The sequence below is a fragment of the Hypomesus nipponensis genome, chromosome 8 (assembly GCF_054491055.1).
Source record: "Hypomesus nipponensis isolate SF chromosome 8, ASM5449105v1, whole genome shotgun sequence".
Taxonomy (NCBI): Eukaryota; Metazoa; Chordata; class Actinopteri; order Osmeriformes; family Osmeridae; genus Hypomesus; species Hypomesus nipponensis.
In genome coordinates, this window is record NC_140368.1 from 18,918,166 (window position 1) to 18,923,802 (window position 5,637).

At 51.1% G+C, this 5,637-nt stretch overlaps 1 long non-coding RNA gene across 2 annotated transcripts; it reads right to left on the bottom strand.

Moving 5' to 3' along the window:
• Nucleotides 1-959: 959 nt before the first annotated feature.
• Nucleotides 960-5,113, bottom strand: LOC146276211 (uncharacterized). 2 transcript variants are annotated; one of them, XR_014766328.1, is made up of 5 exons: nt 5,006-5,113; nt 4,721-4,883; nt 4,262-4,415; nt 2,289-2,803; nt 960-1,961 (listed from the first exon to the last, which is right to left on the bottom strand). It is a non-coding gene; the product is annotated as an uncharacterized LOC146276211 (long non-coding RNA). The 2 variants fall into 2 exon arrangements; XR_014766327.1 differs by having other exon boundaries at nt 966-1,961; nt 2,289-4,415.
• Between the last annotated feature and the right edge of the window lie 524 nt (nt 5,114-5,637).

Here is a 5,637-nt window from a genome sequence, read left to right on the forward strand (position 1 = left end):
GTGGTGCGGCGATGGCAGACGGTGAAGTTTTACAAAGGCTGAAACACGGTGAAAACGGAGTTAAAACGAGATTAAAGTGTGTTTTTTCAGAGGAAAAACGTTAGGACAAACTTGAGATAGTCTCAAGTAACGTATTAGATTTGGAAATGTCAAAGAAATAATTTATAATTACCAATTTTTAAGTTAGAGTTCAGGTGCGGTAATTTTCTTATCTGCGCTCAGGAGTGCAATAGACGAAAGGACGAGTTCAAGTGCGTGGCCCCAGAGGGCCAATCGCAGGTCGGAGGGGGCGGGAGTTACGTTGCCGAAAGCTACAGCGGAGGGGACCGGAAGAGACCGTTTGATGGACAGCTAGGGGGCCGGAAGAGACGCGAAAACCAGGAAATGAAACGGCTAGCGGCGAGGGGGCTAACGGCGAAATGGCTAACGGTGAATTAACATGAAGGAACGCGAAAGGAATGTTTTTGAGGCACGGATTCATGTTAGAGGGGGAAGACGAAATGAATCCGACCAAAATCGGGAGCGTGGGGGCCCGTTAGAGTGAAATAGAAGTGAAAGTTGAAATGACAGAGACGGAGATCTTAGCGGTGACGTCAGAGATCGCGTCGTCACAGGAAGGGAATTCCCTAGAGAAGCCCGCAGCTCCAAATGAGCAGCGGAGGGAGGGAGAGGGGGAGGACAGGCACACACAAAAACAGAGAAGGGATTGTAGGGATTTTGAGAGGAAAAAGGGAAACCCCATCAGTGATCAGTGATGAGAAATGTGTAATAAAGAATTATGTGAGAAAGAGAGGGGAAGAGAAATGGGTCATGGAGTGATGAGTTGTTATGATATGTGAAGGCAAGTACTGAATGATTGGACATGGTATGGAGTGTGTCGTAATTATAATATGTGAGGGCATGTAATCATCTAATGAGAATGTCAGTGTTATTAGTAGAGGAGAAAAAAGGACAAACTGGCTTAGGGTACATAAGAAAGAATATTAGGATAGAACCCGTGTAATCAGTAAATGTGGGAGGAATCAGTAAGGATCAGTAATGTATTGATAATGTGTCTAAGGTGTAGATATGAGGTTAGAACAACTACCAGGGCAGTGGGACGTGCAGTAGCACCGTTAGGACAGCAGGTGGCCATGAATAGGGTGAGCGATAAAACGATTCCAGTTCTCAAATGGGGAAACTGGTGAGTGAGGGGGACTATGCGAGGTAAATCAGAGGTAGCTGATAACCTGCAGGGGGACATTACATTACAGGTGGAGTTACCTCTGTGGGGAGAAACCAGACTGTTGTCCATGTTGAGTGGTGAGCCTACGTTAGAGGGAGTTGGTAAGGGTGTATAGGAAATGAAAGTAGGACACCACCAGTGCAATTAAACCAAGTGTATTAATTGTGATAAATATAAGATAACCATGCCACACCACAAGTGTGTAGGGGTTAAACCACAGACCCGTGCATATTGAAATAGACATTCAATGCAATAATACAGAGGGCTTACAGGTTTATCGTGGGGTGGGGAAATGCGATGAAATTGTACAACACCACAAGTGCAATAGGGTAAACCAGGAATCCGTGCAGTTTGAAATAGACATTCAAAGCCATAGTGCGGCAGGTTTACAGGCACATTGTGGAGTAATTAGTACAATAATGACCACAGGGACGTGCATCGGTGATGAGGGGGGGTGGGGTAGTCCCAGAGTCCCGTGGCAACTGGAGTGTCTGTTGTGGATCAATTAAAGTCAGTGTGAGGTGTGGAGCTGGCTTCTCAGGAGATGAGGGAGGCGTGTAACGGGTCAATCCGGTCGCACTGCCATCTCTCGTCATCTCGTCGGCAGCTCTGTGGGGGAGTGTGTAGGAAGGGCGGGGTGGGGCGTCTCAGAGGGGAGGCAGGAGGGAGACGGGTGTTCTGGAGGGAGATCTAGAGGGCCGTCTCACAGCATGTCACCTCCTCTCAGCGCCGAGAACTGCACAGGAAGGCAGGAGGCGTAGTGTAGAGAGGGAAAAACAGGGTGAGGGTCAGGGGGATTCAACTAGAGTGACATGTGAGGGGTAAATGGAGCTATTGGGACAAGTTATTACAAAACATCATACAATACAGAGGATAGACTATGTGATACGGGACCAGAGGAGGTCCTGGCTAAACAAGATATAACACAACACAGAGGACTGGCTATGCAGAACCAGACTAGAGAGAGTCCCGGTCCTGATAAAACTAGAAGAGTAGAGATAATGATATTAATCTAAGGGGGGGAAAAAGAGGATAAGTAAAAATCACTATTAGTGTAGCTAACCTGTAGACATGGCATGCCCTCTGAAAAGGCTAGAAGGCCTAATCAGCGCCGCTCAGCACCAGGAGAAGCATACGGCCCGTCTCAACCGGTGGTAGAGCGGGAGAACGCCGTGCCACACGACCCGGGGTCCGTCTATGGTAAAGGGGGAAGGGGAAGCAGTGGGAGGGAAGCAGCTAGTGGGTAAGTGCCTATCTAATCCGTGAGGAGACAAAATCAAGGATGCTACCAAAGACAGACCTTCTGATGCTAGAACCAACCTGGTTCCATAGACCCGCCAACACCACCCTGAGAGGTCCCCCACAATGTGATTCCGGTCAGCCCATTCGTCGATACCCCCGGAAACCACCGTCAAGCCGTTCCCCGGAGGGAGCTTTGTGACAAGGGGAACATCAGGGACAGCTCCTAGCATGGACAGGAATACAGACGAGGAGGCCAGACGCGCGGACGCAGTCGATGACGGTGTGAGACCCATGATAGGAAGTACTATCTCTCCCCACAGGAGGCCCAGCATCAGACTAAGTGCACAATAGACAACAAACAGATATCAAGAGACAGTTACCATCATCACAATAAGAAACTATTATCATCATGTTGTCGGATTAATCATACTGTGAGTCATACAGTATGACCCCCCAGAATCGGATACAGAGGAGAGAGCAGACGACCCCCGCGCCATGACACCAGAGGAGGCCTGCCCCGGTGACGTCAGCGCGGGGCGGGGCGCTTCACTGAACTCTGTGGACACGTGGGAGAGGGGCGGGGTTCCATGGGGCCTCGCCACCTCAATTACGTACTGTTACGTGGGGCCCCCTTTCTCCAGGAGGGTTGAAAGGGGAGCCCCCTAATGAGTGAGAAGCCGAGATCGAGGACGAGAGAGGAGTGCCCAACAGGCCGAGGGCTCCCCAGGGCGAGGGAGCCCTCCTAGAGAGAGGGGCATGTTATAGGTGGGAGCCAGGTTATATCAGGAGGCCAGAGATCCCGGGACTAAAGATGGGTCAGCTAAGGAGATCTAGAGAGATAAGGGGAGATAATAGGCCACAGACACAAACCAATCTGGGCCGGTTCCCGATAGGGGGAATACGAAATTATTATGGATAAGGGGGTGATGATGGTATATTTATCTTAGTATTAAAGTAGGTGTTAAAAACAGTGTTTTGGATGGACCTATTTCTATTGTTAGATGGTAGGGATAAATTGACCCCCATCCACTGGGATCATCCCGATTATATAACCTGGGTTCCTTGTAGAGTATAGATAAGCCCACCCGTTGGGTCTCCAATCAAGTCACGAGGATAAGGCAGAGAGAGCCAATGGCGGGAGTTGTCCCTACGCTTACATGGCTGAAACACCCGTTCCCTCGTTGAGTCAATCCCAAATGTGGCCAACAACACTTCCAAACCCTGGGATATGGTGATGGGAGGGGGAGGAGGCCATAAGGGCCCGGGGGCTTCTAGGGAGGTCCAACTGGATAAGGTTGGCCTTAGTGGTGACAAAAGTAATGGGAGGGGCGTAAATAAGGCTCTAATTTTGTCACCTTACATCCTAGCATTGTTATATTAAATTACAGTATGTTATGAAATTAATATTGTATTATTATAATATGGGTGACATGATCAGGGGACAGGCCTATTCGAGGGGGAGTACGGGTGTGTATGAAGGCCGCAAGCATATACCCTGCCTAAACTATGAATATGCATGCCATACCAACATACAGTAGTAATGAGGGAAGGGGCCTAAACAATACTGACCACGTGTTTCCGATAGGGGCGACCAGTGCACCGATAAAAGGAACGTGCCTAATTCCTAAACCGAGTCGTGTAGCACAAAGGAGGGCGCGGTGGAGGGAGGAGGTGCAAGCTAACCAGAGATTCCGACGAGCCCCAGAGGGGAAAGTCGTTGGCATCCCCCCGTGGCATGAAGACCGAGGCCCTGTAGGTTTAGGCGGTAGGGAGGATAGTAAAAAACCCACTCACAATGACATTCAAGATCCGAAGATCAGCAAAGGTCGGGGTAAACGTGCACGGACACTTCCAGGGACCTTGGATCACCCACAGAGAGAGTAGGGGCCGAGCCCCTCCAGGAACTCCGAAGAGAACCTAGGCCTAGTTACTCATGGCAGCCCGCCGCCTGACACAGAGAGCCGAGAGGCACCAAGGAGGAAGGAGAGAGAGAGAGAGAGAGAGAGAGAGAGAGAAGGAGAGAGAGAGAGAAGAGGGGAAAAGGAAATTAACAGAGGCAAACAAAGGTCAGGCACCATGGACTACTCCTCCTGATCCAACCAGACATGCCAATGAACAGGACTAAGACTAGAGTAAAATGACAAAGGCTAACACCACTATCAGTCCTAGTGACTGTGCTACCTCATGGAATGACAATATGACTACAGATAATACAGACACCATACAAACAAGGAGACAAATAGAGGTTATTACCCTAGGACAGGATAGGTAGTAGACGTGGAGTGAAACCAACAAGGTCCCCAGCGACCGTTGGCAAACACAATCCCAAACGCCGCCGGAGGCGGCGTTCCGGGGGACACACGTCTCTTTAGGGATGAGGGGCGCGCTCTCCTCAGGGATGAGGGGGCTTGTTGTCCTGGTGGGTGGGGGGAGGGAGAGGGAGAGAGAGGAAAAAGGAGAGAGGGAGAGAGGATGAGGGGTATTGTATTGGGTGATGCCAGCAATCACCGAGGTGAAGGAGCATGAGAGGGGTATTACCATAGGAGCAGACGTGGAGTGAAACCAACAAGGTCCCCAGCGACCGTTGGCAAACACAATCCCAAACGCCGCCGGAGGCGGCGTTCCGGGGGGTACACGTCTCTTTAGGGATGAGGGGCGCGCTCTCCTCAGGGATGAGGGGGCTTGTTGTCCTGGTGGGTGGGGGGAGGGAGAGGGAGAGAGAGGAAAAAGGAGAGAGGGAGAGAGGATGAGGGGTATTGTATTGGGTGATGCCAGCAATCACCGAGGTGAAGGAGCATGAGAGGGGTATTACCATAGGAGCAGACGTGGAGTGAAACCAACAAGGTCCCCAGCGACTGTTGGCAAACACAATCCCAAACGCCGCCGGAGGCGGCGTTCCGGGGGGTACACGTCTCTTTAGGGATGAGGGGCGCGCTCTCCTCAGGGATGAGGGGGCTTGTTGTCCTGGTGGGTGGGGGGAGGGAGAGGGAGAGAGAGGAAAAAGGAGAGAGGGAGAGAGGATGAGGGGTATTGTATTGGGTGATGCCAGCAATCACCGAGGTGAAGGAGCATGAGAGGGGTATTACCATAGGAGCAGACGTGGAGTGAAACCAACAAGGTCCCCAGCGACCGTTGGCAAACACAATCCCAAACGCCGCCTCCGGCGGCGT